General features: G+C 34.1%; 2 long non-coding RNA genes across 18 annotated transcripts in view; one reads left to right on the top strand and one right to left on the bottom strand.

Moving 5' to 3' along the window:
* LOC144291523 (uncharacterized) overlaps window positions 1-25,874 on the bottom strand; it is a 777,143-nt gene that overhangs the window by 358,164 nt on the left and 393,105 nt on the right. For 10 of the 13 annotated variants that reach the window (XR_013358835.1, XR_013358836.1, XR_013358837.1 and 7 more), the window contains one exon: window positions 21,226-21,321. This is a non-coding gene — a long non-coding RNA (uncharacterized LOC144291523). The remainder of the gene's footprint in view (window positions 1-21,225; window positions 21,322-25,874) is intronic. The other 3 variants (XR_013358839.1, XR_013358833.1, XR_013358830.1) reach the window with 1 other exon arrangement.
* The window catches only part of LOC144291525 (uncharacterized), an 87,149-nt gene that overhangs the window by 37,790 nt on the left and 23,485 nt on the right, over window positions 1-25,874 (top strand). For 4 of the 5 annotated variants that reach the window (XR_013358845.1, XR_013358844.1, XR_013358846.1 and 1 more), the window contains 2 exons: window positions 36-132; window positions 22,071-22,218. This is a non-coding gene — a long non-coding RNA (uncharacterized LOC144291525). The remainder of the gene's footprint in view (window positions 1-35; window positions 133-22,070; window positions 22,219-25,874) is intronic. The other variant, XR_013358847.1, reaches the window with a different exon arrangement.

Below are 25,874 nucleotides of genomic sequence, written 5' to 3'. Positions count from 1 at the left end.
CTCACTGGTATTTTCTACATTTCCCTCTCCCATAGGTGTGCTGCCCATTTAAAATCACTCTTCCACCAGACACTGGAAACTGAAAAAGCTGTTAAACATAGGGCAATATCTGACTTGGGATGACTTGTTGGAGTAAGAAGAGACTTTTAAATTTCTTTTAAACATATGTACTACTTATATATAATTTTATATATATATTATTTTAATACATATATTTTTATAATTATATATTATTTTCATATATATATATATATATATACACACACACACACACATCTCACAGAAACAGGATTTGTCAGAGTGACAGAAATTTTTTCCAAACACTGTCATTCCATCCTAGTACTAAACTCTTCCTTCTCTTTGTCCAGTCCAGTGTCTGATTTCACACCAGCCTTCCTTTACTGACTTCTTTTCCTTGATACTTTCTAGTTTTCTCTCAATCTGGGCTCAATGTCTTCTCTCCTAAAAGCCACACTATTTGCTTGGCTATCTCCCATGTTCATTCAGATGTCATCCTACATTCCCTCCCTAATAGAGGCCTATTCTGGATCAATCTGTCTTTGGCAGCCATTTTGCCTAATTCATGGCACCTCCTCCACCATCCAACAGTCATTCCCTATCTTATCACCCTATTTTCTTTCTGTTACAGCATCTACATCATTTTGTTCCTCTCTCACTAGAATGTAAGGAAGGCAATGACCATTCCTGTGTTGTTCAAAACTGTGCCCTCAGTGCCAGGCCTATGTACCTGGTACATAGGCAGCCCCATAATAGGGACCTAAGTGAATCTCTCACTCTTTCAAGAATACATAATCCCCCAAATCCTATCGACAACTGCTATGTGGTTTTCATTTGGATGTGAAAAAGAGCTACATATGTGGGGATGGGGGTATTGCCACAACCTCTAAATTTAATTTAAAAACTAATGTTGACATTCATTCCAAAGCTTTCTTTGCCCTCCAAATGTTTGCCTTATATCTTCCTAAAATATACAGCTTTTAATTATTTGGATTTTTTTTCCTAGAAAATTTTATATGTTTGAAACTTAAAAATATGCTGGTGTTATTTATTCACAATTTTGCTTAATATTTTTTTAAATTTCGTTTTGGTATAGTATAGTTAAGTAATAAAAAATTTCCCAAAAATAAAATCGAAATATGGCCAATCCTGGTAGTCAACTGATTTTTCACATTAGTTTTCCTTTCCAAATGCCATGGTTTTATATAGTGTAAATGATCCTCTCATTACCAGATGGTATGAGAAAGAAACTGCTTCAGGGAGGTATATGCTATATAAGCCTGTACATTGAGTAGCTATAAAAAAGCAAAGCTTTGTAAACTATCCAGTAAAGTATCTGAACTCAGCAGTGTGGATTGGGGAATGAAAACACTGAACTCTCCATCTAACCAGATGTGGACATTCCTAATGGATGATAAGTTCAGTCAACCAATAAAATGTTTTCAACTTAAAGCTTAAAGTGGTTATTACAATGCTAATGCTCTCTGCCTAGAAAGTATAACTGAAGCAGAGAGAGATACAAAAAAAGAAAAGCAAATTATCTTGCAATCCAAATATTTACCAGATCCTTTATTTAGTCTATTTTTAGAATTCCACAACTTACAATATGCAAGATATGGAATAATTACACAAAGATGAAGATAACTGCGGATTATATTTCATTATCACTCTAAACCTAATCTGAATCATTAGTTTAATTGCAGTGATTCTAAATGTGATTGTAGAAGAGGGATTTATCACATAACTGTTTATTGAAATAAATCCCAAATATTTACCTCCTCCTGATTTGAGATATTTTCACGTGAATTTTCTATTAACATCAACTTGGCCTGTATACAACTGAATCCAATCTCCTCTTTCTCTCTGAATAGATTCTTTTGCTGTTCTGTTCATTTTATCATTATCACAGACATAAACTCAAAAAGAAGAGTCATTCTTTGATTCCTTTGCTCCAGCCTTATGCCTTACTTGTCATCAGTGGATTCATTATTCTTTTCCTTTTCTTATCTCATTGTTTCATGCATTTACCTTCTTTTCCACTCTCATTCACGGGGCAGGACTTCATCAGTGGATATTTGAACTACAGAATGAACTTCAGACTTCCAATTTTTTAATGTATATAAAGTGTGTTGTTAATTGAAACTTTAAAGCCATGTGATCTTCATAGCATTATTCTCTTCAAGAACATTAATATCTCCCTTTATCTCCCCTATGGAATGAGCTAAAACACACCGATATCATCAGGATCTACCACAATCTAGCTCTACACATTCAATCTAATTTTTCTCCTAAAATCAATGTGGACTTATATCCAAATGTGATATCTCGGGATCCCTGGGTGGCGCAGCGGGTTAGTGCCTGCCTTTGGCCCAGGGCGTGATCCTGGATACCCAGGATCGAATCCCACATCGGGCTCTCGGTGCATGGAGCCTGCTTTTCCCTCTGCCTGTGTCTCTGCCTCTCTCTCTCTCTCTCTGTGACTATCATAAATTAAAAAAATTTAAAAAAAAACAAAAAACAAACAAAAAAAAAAAAACAAATGTGATATCTCTCTCTCTCTTTTTTTTTAAGGTTTATTTGGGAGAGAGAAAGTGAGTGGGTGAGCAGGGGGAGGAGCAGAGGGAGAAGGACAAGCAGACCCTTTGCTGAGTGCAGAGCCTGACCCAGGCTCGATCCCACTACCATGAAGTCATGATCCAAGCTGAAATAATGAGTTGGATGTGAAACTGACTGAGCCACTCATGCACCCTTCACATCTTTACTTACTATTTTTAAGCTCCTAGAGATTGGGAATTATGGCTCTTAGCATCTTCCCCAGCACTATAGCATCTAAAGAAAAATATTTATAAATAAGTTACAGTCCTTTTTTCAAGATTTTATTTTCAGGATTTTTATTTTATCTCTATATCCAATATGGGGCTTGAAATCACAACCCTGAGATCAGCAATCAGATGCTGTATTGAATAAGCCAGCCAAGTGCCCCCAAATTATAATCCTTTTTGAAAAATTTTATTCCTATCAATACTAGAGGGGGTATTGAATATATTGATTTAAAAGCACAAACTAACTTTAACATAATTTAGTTGGTGCTATGCATTCAAAATATACATTCAAAAGTATTAATTCCTAGATGTGTCAGAAATTATTCTAATCACTAGAAATATAAAGGTAAAGAAGACATGCCAAATTATCATTGCTTCCTGTTGCTATCTACTGAGTCCTCATGTCATAGATAAAACCTTGAAATAGATTGATTTCATATATATTTTGTATATATATTATACAAAATATATATATATACAATTTTTTTCTGGATTGCAAAAATAAACTGTGTCAAAGGACAGTGTGTTTTTTAGTTCACTTCATCCTTTTTACTGACCAAGTATATTTCATTTACCAAGATCAGCATTTATCATAAAAAATCTTCAGTTGTCACTTTACTTCATTTCCTTATGTTGAATCACAAGTGCATATTACTTTTAAATTTTTTATTCTAATTCACTATTCTTTATAAAATTATCATTAAAAATCAAAATATTGTGCAATGACTATCTTGAATGTATGGTCATTAGTTACATGATTTGAAATCTACAACAGAAAATGTAAATGAACTCAGACAAAAATGCAAACTGCTCTAGATTGGTACTAAAAAACAAGAATTTGGATCTATGTCAACATTATATTTCATTTGGATTTCTAAATTCATTATGGAGAAAAATATAATATTTATTCAACTAACTTGTTTGGGAGATACTCTTCCCTATCCCATCCCAATTTGGAATTAGAATAAAACCAACTGTGAATGAGTATTCACAGTACGCATCCCAACCATTATGGAATCCTCACGCATGTTTAAACTCAAATTGTTTCCATTCTGATCCTGTCTATTCTTGGCCATCCATTTCAGGTTCTGTGACTCCTATTCGGATCTTTTTTTTCTGGCCACTTACTTTGTGGACTGGTTTAAAATTTTAAAAATTCAACTTAGTGAATAGATTTTACTTTTCTTTCTAATTCTTGAGACCAGTGAAATTAATTCTTTCTCTGTCTCCCAAGTTAAACATAGTCAGGATTTCACCCTACCTGTGCTCCCAAGAGGGCAAGGGACTCACACAATTGATGAAGATCCTATTGATTTAAAAACACAGAACCTCCCAGGTAAAATCTAAAACTGGCCCCTGTATACAGAGGGTAAGTAGAAACTGAAGAAAGAATCAGACCACTCAACATTGGTAGGTAGCAAGTTTAATAAGCAAGAGAACTTACGTATGAGTTTTGCCTAGGGTAGCCACAGACAAGCTGCCATACCTGCCTGACAAAATCTTAAAAGTTTATATAGAGGCCTTGTCTGGGTTCAGTTATGTATGCCATACAGATGACCTCAAAAACACATTGTTTTCTAAGGCTGTGTCCTTGAAAATGATTCCCACTACAGGAATGGTAGGAAGATCATACGTTTCAAGGGGGAGAGGGGGTTGGAGTTAGGAGCCTCTGGGTCCAGTATGAGGGTCACCCTATGGTCATGTCCTCTCTGTAACCTCCTTTACTAGGTATTAAAATGATTCATTTTATCCTTCATAAGAGAATCAATTCATTCTTAATTTACTGACTATGCCTCTTACAATTAAGTAGAAAAGTATAAGTGACTACAAATAAGACTTATCAAATCCTTATTAACTTCTCATTCAGAGTAGACCTTTCATGAAGTTTGTATTCTCTAAATCACAGATGTCTCTGACATAAATGTGGACATTGATAATATTAATAGAAGTGATAGACCATATAATGCTCTCTGGGATCCATTTATTCAACTGAAGAAAAAAAACTTCAAAATAATTAGTTGAACCATAGGGAATATTATCTATCTAAATAATGATAATTTTATGACTAGCTCAATATTAGTTAATATTTTCAGTCTTTTAAAGTATTTCTAAATATTAGCAAATTTTATTTAGAGTTAAATTATAGCCCTCAATAAAGATTCATTGATCCTTTTATGCAGGCTGGGGATACTAAAACACAAAGAAATGTACTAAATTATAAGCAAGCTTATAATCTAATTTGGAAAGTAGAATATATATTTTTTTAAAAAAACTAAAACCACCAAGAAGACTATTCATCATGTCTACGATGATTTTAAAAACAAATGATAGAGATATTTCTAGAGCAAACATTGGAGAGAGTTCATTTGGGCAGGAAAGTAAGGCCTCATTTAGATTTTGAAGTGAGATTTTGAAGTGAGCCTTGAAGGAACATTGTTCATAATTTTTTTTTTTTTAAGAGGGAGATAGAGACAGAATTTCAAGTAGTAGAAGCTGATATGTTTAATAGGTAAATCTTTGAGATGCTAATCAAAACAGACTTGAACATCACTTATTTATGAATTCAGTTCTCCCTTTTTATTAATTTGAATATATATTTTTATTTTGTTTTTTTTTTATTTTTTTATTTATTTATGGTAGTCACAGAGAGAGAGAGAGAGAGGCAGAGACATAGGCAGAGGGAGAAGCAGGCTCCATGCACCGGAAGCCCGACGTGGGATTCGATCCCGGATCTCCAGGATCGCGCCCTGGGCCAAAGGCAGGTGCTAAACCGCTGCACCACCCAGGGATCCCTGAATATATATTTTTAAAATATGAGTTGACCACCTCAATTCTTCCCAGGTGGGTCTCATTTCATCACATAAGTGTCTACTCTGACATACATTGTTGAATTACCTGCTTTACTGAAGCAGAAACTTAGCACAAATTTCAAATTGTTTCTGTTATTTTAAATACTGAGAATCCAATTAATTTGGAGGAAGTACATGGAGTTTGTTGTTTAGATTTTTAAAAAATAAAATAGGCTATTTGAATTCTCATTTTCTGATGCTACCTCCCTCTTTCATTGTCATTATACAATGACTTATTCCTTTCCAATTCCCCTTATTGCTTTTAGTAAGCTTAATGAACATAAAAATTTGGCAGAAGTAAAAAAAGAAAAAAAGTCGATAGAAGACATACACTTATACATATTGTAATGTGGGATCCATGTACTCACTGAAGAAAAATAATGCATAAGAATTAGTCAATTCTCAGGGTGACTTTCAATCTGAACAGTCAATTATAATGCTATGCTTGACAAATCTGTCATAATCAAACAGTGAGAATCAGGAACAAGATTGAAAATAGTTATTAGGTTACACAGTAGTATATGGTTGGAGCTTAAAATACCTATTAGTTCATTCCAAGTCTATGTTTAAAAATAATTTCCATCATCTAAGTTCTCACATTTACTTTCTCAGATCTCTTATTAACCCCAAGTTTCTGAACAGTGTTGGAGAGGAGGTAAAAAATAAATAAATAAATGCTAAGAAAATTAAACCATCATCAATGTCTGATGTAACTTGCAAAGTGAAAAGAAGATAAATACAATGGTTTCTTTTGAGGGGCTGGGAATTTCTATAATTAGAAGGAGCTCATGGTTATAACTCTATGAATATACTAAAACCTACCAAACTATATACTTTCAAAAGAGTGATTTTTGATAATACTTAAATTGTATTTCAATAAAACTATTACACAAAAGAAGAAAGAAGGAGAAGAAAAAGAAAAAGAAGAACCACCATCACCCAGATATCCAGCTTATGCTTAATTTTAAATGATGGGACCTAACATAAGGATACTACAACATGTCTAGGGTCCAATTACAATGTTTCACCACTATGGTATTTTTCATCTCTTTGTCACATTTAATTTCTAACAAAGGATTTTATTAGGTTGGTTGATTACTATCTGGATATGAGTAGGTCTTGTTAGATGCAAGGAGTATGGCCTATAAGTAGGAATTTTAAAAAGAATACCAAAAGCAAAGTCAAAAACAAGTCTATAAAAACAAAGTGATCTGCTGATACTCGTTCTCCGGTATCAGCAAACTATGGCTTAAACCCAGACTGCCATCTGCTTGGGCAAATAAAGTTTTACTGGAACATAGCTGTAGTCATTTCTCTATATATTACTTGACTATTTTTGTACTACAATTCCTAAGTGAGTAATTAGGGCAGAGACTTCATGGCCCACAAAGCCTAAATATTTTCTATGTATCCCTTTACTGAAAAAATTCACCAATTCTTGGTATAATATTTGAAACTGTTTAAATTGAATAAAATATATTTATTTTTAACTTGAATTGTCATATCTTCATAACCCATTCTCTGTTCTTGATACCTTTTTTTTTCTAACTATATTAGAGTATAGGAAGGATTTGGGATTTTTCACTTGGGTCAGTTAGTGGGAACAAGAAAAGTTAGCAGAGTAAGTAGCAACAGAATTCCAATTATCCTGGTTTGTAATTTATAATTCAATTTTTCTTCATTTTGATTCAGTGTCTAAGCAATGCTTAAAAATTTGACCTAAACTCAGCCACACTGTCTCAAGATTGTGTCCCTGAAGCGTCCTCACCAGTGACTGCAACACTTCCATAACCTCAACTATGAAGTTCCTTCTGTGTGATTGGAGCCCCCTGTCCCCATACTTCCTCTCTCCTAAGATTCCACCCCAACAGTTGACCCCCCTTCTCTCCAGTCCCATCATCTGACCCAGTCAGATTTCAGGACCCTGCACATTTTCACACACCTTTACCCTCCTGCTAGCTCTGCCCCCAGGCCTATGGGTTATGACCTCTCATAGTGAGCCCCCTCACACACACACCATCGTTCTGCTCATTCCCTGGTGTGACTACCTAACTAAAGCCCTGTTCTCTGTTAGAGCCCAAGCCCGGGACCCTGGGCAGGCACCTGAATACTGAACTTGGCTGGAGAAAATCTCAGGCTGTTGGTGAATCCACATCAAATTGCTGGACAATCCCACACCCGAGACTCAGGCTCTCATCTCCTGTCCCCTGGAACCTCCAAACACACTTGCTTTCATTTCTCAACTAAATGTCAGATTATAAATATTGATACATAATACATTCATGTAGTTAAGTAATAAAAATGTGAAACAGGATAAAAAAAGGAAAAGACAAAAAAATTGACTGACACTGACTAATGTATTAGAACCTAAGTGACAGGAGAATCTAATGCACATTTACTTGGATTCTAAATCTGGTTTCTGATGGTAGAAAAGATGGGCATGTGTCCTGAAAGAAAGAAAAACAAGACCTTTTTTTTTTCCTCTGGAATATTCCCTATAATTTCATGTTAATTTTTCCATAATATTGGATCCTTATGTATAAAAATTGACATCAAGTCCTAGGCCTAATCAGTCAACTATTGCACCTTGCTAAGAAGAATGGAAGAGGGTAATATGAAGTACAATCCCAGGAGAATTACTGCTTTCCTATTGTTATGGTAAATGATTCAATATGTCTTCCCTGTGTTGTTGGGGGGGGGGGTTGTTTGTTTTTTAGGGAAAAAAATAACCTTTTAAAGTTTCATGATGAGGACTTTGGAAATTTCTGACATACTAGACTAATTTAAATCTATTTCTTTAGCAAAATTACAACTTTGGTTGCACGTTTTATAAGGTCTCCTTCTAAATTGAGATGTAATAGTCTTCTATTCCAGGCACAATCACGTTATACTTCTCAGTTTTCCAAGACGGAATTGTAGCTTGGTTTTCCAAAGCTGAGGAAATAGCCTTACATCATCAGTACAGATGAACAGCTCTTTAGGCCGTAACTAAACTCTGCTATATGGTTATCAGAAATCTGGCTGACAGAATTATTTAGGGAGATGACAAAACGAATATTCTTTTTCTTTGTTCTTTTAAGTACCTACTTTTATTAGTGGAATTATTTGTGTAGAAGGAATTATGCTATATTCGTAGGCCACGTTACCTGAATTTCATAAGCATCATTTTCACTAAAACTTATCCTATAAAAAATCTTAAAATATCCTTGAAAAAATGCTATAGTTCCAGTATTTGATACATACTTACTATACATACTATATAGTTACAAAACCGGAGAAACTGTCTAATGTGTCTCTTGGCACTGTAGTATCCCTGTGGAAACCTCTCTTGGACTTAGTATCAAGGAAATTTTTTTCTTCCCTGAGATATCAGCTTGTTTCCTCCTTTATAAAGAGAATAGTGTAACATCACATTTCTCCCTTTTCCTTGACTGCCAGATATCTAAAGTCTCATTCTTAGAAAATTTATTGACTATTAGTGTCAGCATACCACCTTTTTATTTTTGCCTACTTTTCCCACATTTATTCACATTTTGATCATGTGCTTTATATGATACACTGGTCACTGTTGGGGTTTAGTCTGAAGTTTCTACAAACCCATTTGGGAGTATGGCAGAAAAAAAAGCACAAAATAAAACTGCAAGCAAGTTAAAAAAAATACATGAAGAGTGTGCATTGCATATTAAGTGCATTTCTAATTCATATGGAGGCTGCATGAAAATGATGACACTTTGATTGACTGTGGTAACAATAAAATAACCAGATTACTGATTGTTTTTTCTTCATAGAACTTTTTAGTCCTAAAAAGAAAAAAAATTTTTTTTAGTTCTTGTTTAATTAACATGGAAGCTAAACTTAGAGATAATATCACTATCTTAGATTGAGAGAGAGCATGGAAAAGGAAATGCTCAGTTCAAAGTGTCACTGTCAGGAAATGGCACAGCAGGCGCAAGTGCTTCCTAGGTCAGCACTGGCTTCTCTTATGTACTGTTTTTATTAAATTCTTTATTTAGGGTTTGTAATCACAATCTAAAAGTTATTCTTACCTCTTTTAAATGAAAACAAAATTATCGATCCCATAGGCAGTTATAAATTATTAAGTAACTTCAAAACTTCGTTTATTACCATAGCATAGTCTCAAAATGACCCTCCAAATGCTATATCTACCAACTTTTAAGTTTTATTTTAAACATGATATATTTACATGTTACTTGGCATTTTACATAGAGATATACAAAGGTTTTCAAACCCTGAAACACACCCTTTGCATCTGGAGAAAGTTTATGCTTTTACAATCAGTTTGTAAATAGACTTTCATTTTTTTCTTCCTCTAAAGGAGAAAAAAGCTAGTTAGCTTCTTATAAAAAAAATTAGAACTCTTTTTGCACAGAAAATATCGGGTAAATATATTTTTAAATAAACTACTTACATATTTTAGTGTTTTACTATATGCTTTGTAATCAGTATTTTAGTATTCTTTTGTATTAGCAATTTTCCAGATACAGTTTTAAATTCACAGAAGTTCTATTAACCTTTTGTGAAAAGGTTAATTGAGAAAAGACTATCTATTCACAATAATATTCACTTGAGTCAAGAAGTTTGAAAGAAGAAAATGACATAATGAATAATGTTCTTTGAAGCAAAATACTGTATAAAGTCTGTGATGCATTTGATCACAATTGTATTAATTGGGTCTTAACAGTGATTTCCCAGAGTTCAAATATAGCTCAAAAATTTAAGGAGTCTGTTGCTTGAGTAATCTAGTATTTAAAAAGCCTTTGTCAATTTTCAGAAATGGAAAGGAAGAGAGGTAGAAGAAATCTAACTTATAATAATCAGACCCAAGCTCTGTTGGGGACTATATAGGGGCACAAATATCTTGTCATTTAAAATCCTGGTTTGTACACATTTTGAAGACCAATTGGTTGAATACATAGAGTTCATATAAAATGTTTATAAGGATTTGATTATTTGTTATATGATGCTTTAACATAGGTACAATAACAAAGAATATACATGTATGACTACTACAATTGTTTTAGATATTTTTCTTTCATAATTTATACTGTAAAATGTATACATACATATCTATATACAAAGGAACATACATATACACATATATATATATATGAGAAAGTTTTTTAAATGGTCTGAGTATGGGACACCTGGGTGGACCAGTGGTTGAGCATGATCCTGGAGTCCTAGGATTGAGTCTCACATCATGCTCCCAGCAGGAAGCCTGTTTCTCCCTCTGCCTATGTCTCTGCCTCTCTCTGGGTCTCTCATGAATAAATGAATATAATCTTTTTTAAAATAAATAAATAAATGATCTGAGAAAATGTAAATTAGATTATGCAATGCAAATTTTAAAACACAGAAAGAGAACTAAGGCAAAGAAAGGAAACTCACCATATCACTTGGTATATATATTTCAGTTTGAAGAGATTTAAGTTTTTAAATCACCCAAAGTACATGATCAACTAGAGTAAAGAGCTGTTGAAGATTTTCCAATTTATTATTTTCTAATTATTTCCAAATATTCTGAATGTTTTCAGCTATTTTTTATCACAATGATTTTTTAAAATGCAGTAACAACGATTAGTGTTTACTAAGAACATACAATTTGTTAGACGTAAGTAAATCATATACATTTTCTGATTTTACTGTCAAAACAAATCTTAGACACAGGTAACTTTAGCATCCCATTTTAAAGATGAGTAAACTGCACTACATAGAAAAGATATACAATTTTCTCAAGGACACACACTAATGATATTGGATCTATGTACAAATCCTTAAAATCTGGCTAAATCTTATTCTCTGTCACTTCTCCATACAGCTTTCTTGATTATCAGGAGTTTCTGGCTCATTTGATGTTTTATTTTAATAATGCTAGTGCTCAAACACCACCCTAAAATGAAGAACTACAAAGAGCTAAAATCTTGAGATCCTTTCATCTAATTGATTGATCTTCATCCTATGTGGAGTTAGAATGATGTTGTTGCTATTGTGCAAAATGTGTTTCAAAGGATACCATAAAAATACAATATTTAAAATCAGGCAGCATAAAAAAGTTTATAACATTGTGTGTGTGTGTGTGTGAATTCTGTAGAAAAAAAACATATATCCTAAATTAATAACATCTAAGAACATGTATTTGCATTGAGGTAGGGATGATTAAGAATGTACATATGCAGCTCTAGATATTTCCTGGAAAGAAAGACTTGGAATGCTCTGGCAATTAAGAACAGTTCAGAATAAAAAATAAAATCATGAGTTCTTAAAAATACATTGAGGGATATGAAAGAAAGGAAGGAATAATACACTTGCCAGCTCTCTTGTTTAAATAATTGTCTCAGGGTCCAGGATGGTAGATACATATTTTCCCTGAGGGACTTTTACAAATCTTTTCTAAATCTTTACGTACTAATTGTAGGTATTACAGAAAGATAAGAGCAATCCTGAAGTAAACAGAACACTAAAAGAGAATTTACAAAACACTTCCTTAAAAATGTATAAAATTTGAAACCAGATAAGTGCAAGTGTTCTTCAAGCAAGAAATCAAGCCATAGCCTGAGATAAAAGCAGGTTATGTTAGCAATTTTAAAAGTTGCAAAGTAAATATTAATAATAATGCTGAAGAGAGAATGCTACCTCTCCTCCAAAACAACCAAACACAGAAATAAAACAACTTAGAAAAAAAGAGAAGGAAATAGAGGAAACAGAAATGCACATTGATATGAGTCTGTAACATTGATATTTAGTTCCAGATGATCTGAGGTTTTGCCTATATTCACGGTGGGACAGAATTACAAAATCTTTTCTAGATCTTATTTTCTTAGAAATACGCAGAAGGGAAGGAGAGGGAAGTTATAGGGCTAAATATTTCCAAAGAGAATGTATAAATGTAGGCCAGGCATGGAAAAATCCATGGTAATTCGGATATTTTGTTTGATGTGATTTGGGGAATGGATACATTCATAAACACACAGTACCAGAATTATGCATTAAAGGATTCTTAGAAGTTGAGAGATTCTCTTCCACATAGTCATTCCCACACATACTTAGTTATCCAATAAAGGCCACTAGAGTTTGGGAGAATTGTCTAAGATCACACAAATGATCAGCTGCACATCTGCAGGGGAACTCACTTTTCCTGCCTGGCCTGGCAGTTTCTTCCAGTGCTTAAGTTGAGGCCTTGAAATCAATCAAGTCTGAACTGTCTTCAAGGCAAGCACCAATCAGCAGATTCCCCCATCAACCTAAAAAGCACCTGGGAGATCCACATTTGTCACAGAATCATGTAAGTCGTTTGGAAATGTGTTTTAATGAGGTGCTTGTCCTATGGGAAGAAGGCTTGATTCTAATTAAAGATGAAGCCAAGATACTTTTTGCAGTTTCATTTAATGATGACTTGGGAGGTCTTTTCAATTATAAAAGCTACATGACTGCATTTGGACAAACTTTAGGCAGGATTTGCAGTATTACCAATATGTACTTAAATGAATATTAAGGAAATTTATATCTTACTTCATGAGGAGAGTGTTCTCAAACAGAAAGTTTTACTGTTCATAGATACATGTGGATTCTAAATTTTTCAAATTACTGTAATTTGGAGTTTTAAAGATCCAAACCACTGAACTGTTATAATAGCTAATAAATAATAGCTAAAGAAATCATTTTAGAATGTCTCTCATTGGAATAGAAGCTTGAGCTGTGCAAATTACAAAAATATTTACTTGAATCTCTTACTCTGCTTCTATATTTACCTAGAAATGACTTTTCAAAAGTTATATTATTCCAGAGCTGAAGACAATTTTAAGATGAGTTCAAATGTTTCAAGCTCATTTCTAACTTTAGAAGCTATTATACTTGTACCATTAGTAAAATATTTTTCTCTGGAAAAAGCAGCTCTGCTTTCATACTGTCCTTAACTTAAGTAATTATTGAAATGTATAATATTCTAGCATATGTGGGTCTTTGGTTTTATCTTTTTATATCATGACACACATTTTTAATTTTATTATTGAAAAAAATAAAGAATTAAGAAAAAGCTCAAGAGAGTATCTAATTATCATACAGGTAATTTTACTAGATTAATATCAGTCCCATGCCAATTCTGTAATTCTTAACTTCATTAAGTATTTGGGCCAATTTTAATACTTCTCTAATCACCACTACCAAACTAGACAACATAAAGGGAAACACATGTATTTATAAAGACTTTATGCCCAAAAAACAAAAAACCCAGTCAAGAAATGGGCAGAAGACATGAACAGACATTTCTCCAAAGAAGACATACAAATGACCAATAGAAACATGAAAAAATGCTCCACATCACACAGCATCATGGAAATATAAATAAAAACTACAATGAGATACCACCTCACACCACTCAGAATGGCTAAAATTAATAACTCAGGAAATAAAAGATGCTCACAAGGATGCAGAGAAAGGGGAACCCTCTTACACTGTTCGTAGGAATGCAAACTGGTATAGCCACTCTGGGAAACAGTATGGAGGTGCCTCAAAAGTTAAAAATAGAAATACCCTATGACTCAGCAATTGCACTACTAGGTACTTATCCAAAAGATAAAACAATGATTCAAAGGGGCACATGTACCCAGTGTTTATCGCAACAATGTCCACAATAGCCAAACTATGGAAAGAGCCCAGATGTCCATCAATAGATAAATGGAAAAAGAGGTTGTGGTATATATGAATATATATATGGTGTGTGTGTGTGTGTGTGTGTGTGTATATATATGATATATAATGGAATATTATTCTGCCATCAAAAAGGATTAAATCTTGTCATTTGCAACAATCTGGATGGAACTAGAGGATATTATGCTCTGAAAAATAATTTAGGCAAAGAAAGAAAAATATCATATGATTTCACTCATAGGTGGAATTTAAGAAACAAAACAGATGAATAGAGGGGAAGGGAAGGAAATAAAAATAAGATAAAAACAGAGAGAGAGGTAAACTATAAGGGACTCCTAACTCTGGGAAACATACTGAGGATTGCTAGAGGGGTGGTGGGTGGGGAGATGGGGTAATTGGATGAAAGGAATTAAGGAGGGCACTTTATGGAATGAGTACTGGACGTTATGTGCAACTGATGAATCACTAATAATACACTATACCTTAACTAACTTGAATTCGAATTTAAAACAGATTTTATGATATAATAGAGTCTCTCACTAATTCATTACAAAATTAGATTGCCCCTGTAGAAAGATAAGCACAGGAATGAGAAGATCGCTCCTGGTGTTTTGGGGAAATCTGGGACAAGAGAACCTAATGTAAAGGCCATGGAGATGAAAAGAATGAGATCTGAGCTTGACTTTTTAAGTCTGTCTTCACAGGTTTGAGGAGTTCAACACAGAATAGTACATGAAAGAATTATTTTTCAATAATTGCCACCAAATTTGTATTAAACACCCTACTTTGCTGGGTAGAAAAGCTAATTATGCTTACAAGTCAGTGACATCTAAGTCTATTCCAATAACTTTCCCAACAATTTTAGCTTAAAACTTCAAAACTTCATTTAAGACCATTCAAAATGTCCTCTCAAAGAGCTTATGTCGAATTGCCCACAAATATAATGAATGAGCAGTTACCTGCAGAAAGAGCTAGGAATGGGAAATATTTCTTGGTTCCTTGAAGGTAGACTTTCTCAGTTACAGTAGAGTACAATGCTATTCTTTGATGTGACCTATTAAGAGGCATTTGCATGCATACTGATGATTTTAGATAACAGGGTTTTCAGATACAGAATAAAAACATATGCATTTAAAATTATGAATAAAATTATAAGCTAAAAAATAGAAGTTATGAAAAAACATGAGAAGATTTTAAGGAGACCAGGCTGATTTCTATAAATGAAGCAATATTAGCCAGAAATTTATAAAATAATGTCACTGTTTATGTTAGTTAAGGTTTATTAAGAAATGAAGAGTAACTACAAGTGCTGTTAAATAGAAATTTATTATACAAAGTATATCTTACACAAATATGGAAGGTGCTAGGGAAGTGAAAGGTTGTAAATTGATGTATAATGACAAGAATTACTGACCCATCTGCCTGAAGCATGAGCACCAGTAGAAAAGCAGGAGTTCGAGGGCAAACCCAAACATGAAGCATATCAAAGCACTAGATTGGAGGCACAAAATGGGAGACCACAGAGCAACTATGGTGAGCCCCTTCTTCTTCTTGTTAGTCCACAGTCAAGCATCTGGTGGCTGGTTTCACATCAGTCTTAGCAGGGCCAGTGTTTGGGAAAACAAACTGGACAATAAAGAGAAAATAAACTGGGACCCACTGACCACCTATGTGCCTGTCTGAGACTTATCTGACCATCTGAGAATGATGACCACTTCCACCCTTAACTTCCACCCTTCCAATGCCCTTATGCATGTTTCTGTTTTTGCCAGCTCTAATTCATACCACACAATCTAGCTCTACCAGCTTTGAAGCATTTTTATGATCATCTTTTAACCATATATAATCTCCAAAATAGATAACATCAAAATTATATTTCCACCACTTTTATGTGATTCTCTGTCTTACAAACACTAATATGCTGACACTTAGGTAAAGAGATTACATAGAGTTTCACTTTATCCATCCTAAGGCCCTCCATCTAGTTGAATCATCCTCCTTCTTTGATAGTCTACAACTCAAATACTGAGATAGAAGTTCAACTGCTCTTAACACATTTCATGTAGTGAAAGAGTGAGAAATGAAAAAAAAAAGAAAAAGAACTAGGTAATACACACCCACACACATGCATTCACATCAAAGAATAAAAATAACTACTAAAATTGTTTTTTTATTTTTTCCCTACCACTGGTCACATGGCCATAGGTACTATTTAAACATTGTTTTCTTTGTCCTCAGCAAGCACTTCATGGGCTAATGTTCACTGCTTGGTATATTTCCAAATATTTATTCCTTTTTTAAAAAGATTTAATTATTTGAGAGTATGGAGAGGGGTAGAAGGAGAACGAATCTTAAACAGACATCATGCTAAGCATGGAGTCTGATGAGGAGCTCAATCTCACAACCCTGAGATTACAACCTGAGCTGAAACCAAGAGTTGGACATTTAACCAACTGCACCACCCAGGTGCCCCCAAACTCTTGAAGAGTCTGATCCAGCCAAAGTCTTGTCTCTATTTAGTTGGGTTTTTTTTCTATTGAAATTTATCACATGATAAATATCATATGGTAAAAAACAGATGCACTAGGAAGTCTCTCAGAAAAGTTCCTTGCATTCCAGACTCACTCTTCCTTGGCCCCAGAAATGAAATTTGGTGTATTAACAATCCACTTTGCCCTTAGTAACCAGGATGACTTCTTCTAGAAAGTAACTTCCTTTTTTGTTGTTTATTGGTTCAGTGGCATGATAAACCCAAAGTAGGGTGGCAGGTTCAGCTTCTAATTTAGTGGAACTATTTCTTTGTCCCTTTGTGAATGTAGTCCTCCCTTGCAAACTAACACTTGTAAACTATCATAGCCCAAAGGTACTAACCCAGGCAGCCAAATTTTTGTTAGAGAATCTTAGGGGTAATTGTGATAAAATCACTCCCTTTGCCATACCAGGATCCCTGAACCCATAGCTCCTGGTTTTGAAAAAAACAGGGTCATATATGGCTGCTCATTCGGAGGCTAGACCACAATTTTAAGGATATTATCTCAAACAACATACAGCTTTTCACCTGAAGGCATATATTGTGTCTTCAAAAAGCAATTAAAATATTCTATCAGGCTAACTGCTGCAGGTGATGAGGTACATACACCAGTGAATTACAGGAGTATGAGCTCATTTCTAAAATTCATTGACTTTAAAATAAGCTCCCTGGTCAGAAGCAATGCTCTGTGGATGACCACAGTTATAAACAAGACATTCTATAAGTCACTGATTGGTAATTTTGGCAGAGGTATTGTGAGAAGGAAAGTTATATCCATATCCATAGTAACTGTCTATTTCAGTGAGAACAAAGCATTGCCCTTTTATCATAGAGATGTTCTAGTGCAATCAACATGCTACACATAGCAGGATCAATGTTGGTCCCTCTCGATGGTACATGGGTACTCAACTATGTTTAGGGTTTTGGGGGAGTTTGTTGGCCTTTCGGGGTAAAAAGCCATGTTCCTAAACCAGTATAATAAACTCAAGCAATAAGCTTACTTAGTAAGACTATTAAGCAAGAACAAGGGTGGCTGAGGCAAGAGTCAGAGTAACATCTGCTGAACAGGTCATCTTAACTATCTGATTAATAGCATTCTCTTCCACTGTTTGTTCTCTGGGCAGTACTTTGTTTCATGAAATAAAAATACTTTTAAACTCTGCCCATTTAAAAAAGACCATCCAAGTCATCTTTCTCATACTACCTTATCACAATTTTCCAGTTGTATTCTTTTATGTCTCTAACCATCCAACCAAATCATTACCTACGCCAATAAATCAATAAAATCTGTATTTCTGGCTCTCAGTCCAGATAAAATAAACAATAAACCCATTACTCAAAACTCTGCCATTTTGACAATTTTCTTTTACTATTTCTTTCAGGGCCACCCTTGAGGCAATAGTGTTGAATTTACCCAATTTAGGGTGGAGCCAGCATAACCACTGCAGAACCACCATTAAGCTGTGCCTTATGTTTTTTTGTTTGTTTGTTTCTTTTCTTTCTCAGCCAACTAGTCATAGGAAACTTTCCAGAAGCTATAGCTAAACATTGAAAGAGGAAAGAGTAAAGCAGGAGGAGAGATAGTGAAGAACATGGTAGGAAACATACTTGCTCACATAATTTACTTATACTTTTCAGTTATGCTCAAGCCTAATCTCATTTATGACACTGCATAGGCATACCCAACTGCATGCTTCATAGATACATCACATACATTTCACAATGAGTCTCTTAGGTCTCATGGGAACTTTATGACTCTTGTTTAAGTGTTTAGTTTCTACTAAATCACAGTAGTGAAAGATAAGTTTTGTTTTGTTTTGTTTTTTATTTTGTTTTCCTCAAAAGAATAATACCTACAGAGGATCGCATTGGTTTTTTTGTTTGTTTGTTTGTTTTTGGGTTTTTTTGGCATTGACTTTTCCATAAAAGTCTGTGTTATTGCTGGCATATAGTGCCAGCCAAAGGCTCTACACAGCATCTTTATTGGTTACTGATACTCCAAACACAATAGTATCTGCTGAAAATATCTGAACAAACTCTCACTGATTGGATTTTGGAGTCCTAGAAAGAAGAGAGAGAGGAGCTAAGGGGAAAATATAAAAAATATAAAATAGATAAAATAAGGGCTGAAAACTCCCCAAATTGGGAGAAAGACATAAATTTATAGATTCAAGACGCTTGATGACCACTAAAAACTAAATTTTTAAAAAAAGAAAGAAAAAACATACCAAGTTACATTATAGATACCCAGAAAAACAAAAATCATTACTTCTTAAAATACAGAGGAATAATCATTCAAATGACCAAAGGATTCTGATCTTTCAGAATTTTAAACTGCCTGAGAGGCTGAAGGGAGTCACATTGAGGAAAACATCAAAGTCCTGATATAAATTTCATCCAAATCTTTCCGTGATTCCTAAAATATTTGTACGTAAGATTAGAATCCAAGGAACTTCGCAGAAAGCAATATTTGAAAGGTTAACTAATCTGAATAGAGAATTTAACAACCACAAATTGCGGAGAAATAATTTGTTGGAGCCCTGTTGGAGTTTGATTGGCTTAATAAGCATATCATATTTTTCAGTGAAACCCTAGAAGGTATATGCCTCAGGAACAAGAACTATATGGCTAAGGGATATGATATAAGATTAAGGATGCAACTAATCAAAAAGGTTGAAAACCAAACCTCCACAAGATCATGGTGATCCAGGTATATAATTCTGTGCTAGAGCAAAACTAAATACTATTTGAGAGTCTCTATAATGTATCATCTACAAGTCTGGCATATAAACAAAACTTAGCAACCATGTCAAGGAATAAAATAGCGTGGCTCATAATCAAGAATAAAAATAGACAATATAAGTAGACCCACAGGCCAATTGGTAACTCAGGAGTTTAAAATGACTGTGTAAATATATAACAAAGAATTACAACAGAAGGTCATTATAATGGGTTAAATGATAAGTAACCTTAGGTTAGTTATAAATCATTATCTCCCTGACAGGAAAAAAAAAAAAAAAAAGCCTTGAGAGAGTAACTTTTAGAGAAAACTTTAAGATAACTTCACATATGTTCTATATAGTCTCTAACAACAGATCTTTCATTTGTATTCTAATTTTTCTATACCATACACTTTTCACAAAGATTTAATTTGTGTTATTTACGTTACAATTTTAGATATATTCCAAAACCATCTACAACCCTGAAGATGATTAGCTCTAATTTCCACAAACATATAAAATATGTTTAAGGGCATGCAAAAAAAATGAAGTCCATTATTTTCCTATTTCCATCATATGCCATAAGATAATATTCTATATGTCTTAATAATGGGAAGTATATTAATAATAACAACTTCATACTAAGACCACTTTGCTATTTGCTCACTTTGACTCACTAACTTTGAGAAACTCCAAAGTTGATTCCCTTAGTGCTACAGCCTTATTTTAAATCCAGTATATTAATACCATAGCATTCTGATAATTCTTTCAGAAGTATGAGATTGACAAGACAAATTCAAACAAAAAACTAAATGAATTAAGTAGATTAAAAAGGTACATGGATATATAACAAATAAAACGAAACATCATCCCTATTTACTAGCAATCATCACAGTAAAAATATTGGGAAAAAATAAGTTTTCATTAGTAATAACAAGCAGTCTTCTATTTAGATATAAAGTTTATGAAAGCTGTGCTATGAAAAATTAAGTTATAATTTCTTATGGAAAATTTAAAATAAAACATTAATAACTGGATAGACATACCATATTCTCAGCTAGGTATACTTAAGTGCTATAGAAATATCTGTTTTTACCACGTTAATTTATAAATTTAACATATTTCACATTAAGTCTTAATGGAATTTTTAATTTACATAACATAATTCTGAAATTTATAAAAGGGTGAGCAAGCAAGAATATTCAATTTTATTCTGAAGATAAGTAAAATTGTTAGAGAAAAAGAGATGAAGTGAGATTTACCTCCGATTATGACCTAGTTTATATGTTTAAAGCCAAGTTACACCATGTCAATAGAGAAGATCAATGGAGAAAGGTTGTGAATTTATAAGCAGACTCAATTTTTTGACAAATGGTTACCAAGTAATGAGTAAATTTTGAGAAAAAAATAAATTCTGAAAGGAGTCAAAATTAATAAATCCCATTAAAAAATCTTGATAGTGATACAAGGGGGAAATATACAGATTAAACTATAAAAGATTTGTAAAGAGGGGAAATTTTATATATTTTTTAATTTTTTTTATATTTTTAAGAGGGGATAATTTTTAAAGTTAAAAACTCAAATAATAGAAATAGAAAAGAAGTTATAATATTTCTTACCTTCTTTCTTCTGAAAGAAAACGTCCTGTTTTATGAATCCAAGTAAAACTGTAACAATCATTGATTGATGAACATCCAATGTATATTTTGAACTTCCTTAAAATAAAAAAGATTATTAGTAAGCTAGGCCATAGCCTTGGGATATATATATATATATATATACTAATATATGCTATATTATACATTATATTAATAAACCACTCGAGAAGAAAAAGTAATAAATGTCTTATTATATAATTTTCAAAGACAAAATATTAAATGCTAAAATAAAAAACTTACTGAGGTACTCTTCTTTTAAAAAATTATTAACCATTTTTGAATGTTTGAAAACTATTCAAGGGAAAAACAGATATGGCAAAGTCTTATATGAGATATAGTGCTGGGATAATAATGAAAAGATGGCTTGATAGAGCAAGCCAAAGCTAAGTCTAAGTTAAATGCTATGTGTGAGTGAATTTTTTAATGATGAGTTGTGAGAGGTCCATACTGGACTGTAACTGGAAAAGCATTTTTTTGTAAAGATTTTATTTACTTATTCATGAGAGACACAGAGACATAGAGAGAGAAGCAGGCTGCTCACAGGGAGCCCTATGAGGAACTCCATCCCCTGACCAGAATCATGCCCTGAGCTGGAGGCAGATGCTCAACCACTGAGCTACCCAGGCGTCCCTGGAAAAGCATTTCTAAATCAGGAACATGATAATGTGAAAATTAGATAGGTTTAAGAACAGTGAGTGCAACATGTCTCCATATTTCCATTATTTCTTTTTTTTGTAAAGCAGAATCACTGTCAAATTGTGAAATATGTAAAATGTTGAGTAGAAATTCAATCTTTCACTCTACAGGAGGAGTAGGAGGACGCTGAGCTTCTCTAGACTCTCAAACACAGCTAAATAGTTATCAAATTATTCTGAACACCCAAGAGGTCAATCAGAGGCCCTGAGAGAACAAAAACTGCAATTCTACGAATAGAAAAGTGACCACTCCTGGAAGGTAGGAGGTATGGGAGCTATAGCTGTGGAGGTGGCAGCAGGGAGGGAGCCTGCGTACATTGGCTACTACATAGTATTAGAAGCTGCAGAATGCCAAATCTGAACCTTTAAGTTCATTACCATTGGGGATGTGCCTGCATGAAAGGTGCTCAGGTGGCAAAGAGGGGCAGAAAACCAGAAGTGACAGGGTGGTCTAAGGATCCCCTGGGTTGCAGGAAGAATGAACCATACCTAGGTGCTGTTCTATTCCCAGGCATAGGAGCTGGGTTGCCGGCAGAGAGCAGTGGGTCCTGGTGCTAGATTTCTGCTATAAACTCCAAATTGCCCGGTAATCAAATGGCCACTTGCCTGGGACTGGCCAATAAGTGTGGTGAAACCGTCCCCCAGAGGAACTATGTGAGCCCATGCCATGGGTGTCCCTGAAATTTGGAGTTTTGAAACTCAGTCACACACCTGAGGTAAAAAAGGCCTTGGACATGGGCAGGGTAAAGGCAGGTTTCAGATGAAAACTGGGGAAACAAATAGGGTGACCAATTTCTTTTCTGTAAGGGCTCACTGAGGAGTGAGGGGCCCAAACTTTCAGCTCCAATGTTACAGAGCCCAGTGCCATCAAATTCATCTAGCCATCAGAGCTGAAAGCCTTCCAGGAGCAAAACAATGCCACCTAGTGGAGGCCAGAGCCACATATAAAGCCCCACCCGCCTGGACCTTGGAGACATATCTCCACTGAAACAAGTCCACCTGAGAATCAGTGCAACAGGCCCCTCCCCTAAACAACTAGCTCACACTGAGTTTATTAATCATAAAATGTTACAAAGCTTCAGCTCTAGGGGAAATAGAATCGGGCTTCATTTTTACTTTAATTCTTTTATTTTTATTATTTTTTCATTTATTTTCTTGTATTTTCCAATTCCTTTTTGTTTATTAATTTTTAAATTTATATATATAAATTTACATATATAAATTTCATATTTTTAAAATTTTGTCTATTTTCATTTTATTTAGTTTTTGGGGGGGGAGATCTTTGTTTTAACAAGCAGACCAAAACACACCCAGAATCTAATGTTTTTTTCGGTTTTGTTTTGTTTTGTTTTGTTTTCTTATTTTATTGCATTTTTGTTTGGTTGGTTAGTTTTATTTCTTTGTTTGTTTGTTTGTTTGTTTGTTTTGTTGTTCTTTTTTCTCTTTCTTCTTTTCTGGACAAGATGATGATGTGAGAGAACTCACCCCAAAAGAAAGAACATGAGGTAGAACTCAATCAGGGATTTAATCAATACAGATATAAGAAAGATGTTTGAACTAGAATTTAAAACAACAATTATAAGGATACTAGCTGGACTTGAAAAAAGCATAGAAGACACTAGAGAATCTCTTAGTACAGAGCTAAAATAACTAATATCTAGTCAGGCCAAAATTAAAAATGCTATAACTGAGATGCAAACACAAACAGAGGCTGTAAAAAAAAAGGTTGGATAAGGCAGAGGAGCAAATCAGTGATATAGAAGATAAAATTATGGAAATAAATGAAGCTGAAAAGAATAGGGAAAGATAAGTAATGGATCACGAAGATAGACTTAGAAAACTCAGTAACTTAGTAAAACATAATAACATTCATATTATAGAAGTCCCAGAGATGAAAAGAGAGATAAAGAAGCAGAAGGTTTATTCAAACAAATAGTAGCTGAAAATTTCCCTAATCTGAGGAAGGACACAGACATCAAAATCCAAGAAGCACAGAGAACACCTATTAAATTCAACAAAAGCCAGCCATCACCAAGGTATATCGTAGTCAAATTCACAAAATACACAAAGAAAGAATCCTGAAAGCAGCAAGGGAATAAAGGTCCTTAACCCACAAGGGAAGACATATCAGGTTCACAGGCAATCTATCCACAGAGATTTGGCAGGCCAGAAAGGAGTGGAAGGAAATATTCAATGTGCTGAATGGGAAAAATATGCAGGCAAGAATCCTTTATCCAGCAAGGCTATCTTTCAAAATAGAAGGAGACATGGAGTTTCTCAAACAAAAACTAAAGGAGCTCATGACCACTAAACCATCCCTGCAAGAAATGTTAAGGGGGATTCTGAGTGGAGAAAAAAAAGACCAAAAGCAACAAATACTAGAAAGGACAAGAGAACATCACCAGAAACATGAACTCTACAGGTAACACATGGCACTAAATTCCTATCTCACAGTAATCACTCTGAATGTAAATGGACTAAATGCACCAATCAAAAGGGTATCAAAATGGATTAAAAAACCCAAGATCTATCTATATGCTGCCTATGAAACACTCATTTTAGACCTAAAGACACCTGCAGATTGAAAGTGAGGGTTTGGAGAACAATCTACCATGCTAAATGTCAAAAGAAAGCTGGAGTAGCCATTCTTATATCAGACAAACTAGATTTTAAAACAAAGACTGGGGACACCTGAGTGGCTCAGTGGTTGAGTGTCTGCCTTTGGCTCAGGGCGTGATCCCAGGATCCCGGGTTGAGTCCCACATCAAGTTCCCCACAGGGAGCCTGCTTCTCCCTCTGTCTATTTCTTTGCCTCTCTTTCTGTGTCTCTTATGAATAAATAAATGCAATCTTTAAAAATAAAAAGAAATTAAAAATAAAAAAGTAAAACAAAGACTGTAACAAGAGATGAAGAAGAGCATTATACCATAATTAAGCAGTCCACCCATCAAGAAGATATAACAATTGTAAATATTTATGCCACCAACTTGGGAGCACCCAAATATATAAATCAATTAATAACAAACATAAAGAAACTCATTGATGATAACACAATAATAGTAGGGGACTTTAACACCCCATTTACAGCAATGGACAGATCATCTAAGCAGATAATCAACAAAGAAACAATGGCTTGGAATAACATACTGGACTGGATGAACTTAACAGATATATTCTGAACATTTCATCCTAAAGCAGCAGAATACTCATTCTTCTCAAGTGCACATGAAACATTCTCCAGAATAGATCACTTACTAGGTCACAGATCAGCCCTCAACAAGTACAAAAAGATTAAGAGCATACCATGCATGTTTTCAGACCACAACACTATGAAATTGTAAATCAACCACAAGAAAAAATTTGGAAAGGCCTTAACTATATGGAGGTTGAAGAACATCCTACTAAAGAATGAATGAGTCAACTAGTAAACTAAAGAATTTAAAATATACATGGAATTAAATGAAAATGAAAGCATGACAGCCCAAAACCTTTGAGATGCAGCAAAAGCAATCCAAATAGGGAAGTATATTACACTACAGGCCTATCTCAAGAAGCAAGAAATATCTCAAATATACATCCTAACCCTACACCTAAAGGAACCAGAAAAGGAATAGACAATAAAGCAAAAAGTCAGCAGAAGAGGGGAATAAATATTAGAGCAGAAATAAATTACACAGTAGAGTAAACAAAACAAAACACAAAACAATGAAACTAGGAGCTGGTTCTTTGAAAGAATTAATAAAATTGGTAAACCTGGAGCCAGACTTAACAAGAAGAAAAGAGAAAGGACCTAAATAGAGAAAATCACAAATTCTAGAGGAGACATCACAACCAACATCACAGAAATACAATTATAAGAGAATACCATGAAAACTTATATGCCAATAAATAGGGCAACCTAAAAGAAATGGACAA

Source organism: Canis aureus, chromosome 20 (genome assembly GCF_053574225.1).
Source record: "Canis aureus isolate CA01 chromosome 20, VMU_Caureus_v.1.0, whole genome shotgun sequence".
NCBI lineage: Eukaryota > Metazoa > Chordata > Mammalia > Carnivora > Canidae > Canis > Canis aureus.
The sequence above is the reverse complement of the archived record's forward strand: the minus strand, read 5'-3'. Positions and strand labels throughout refer to the sequence as shown.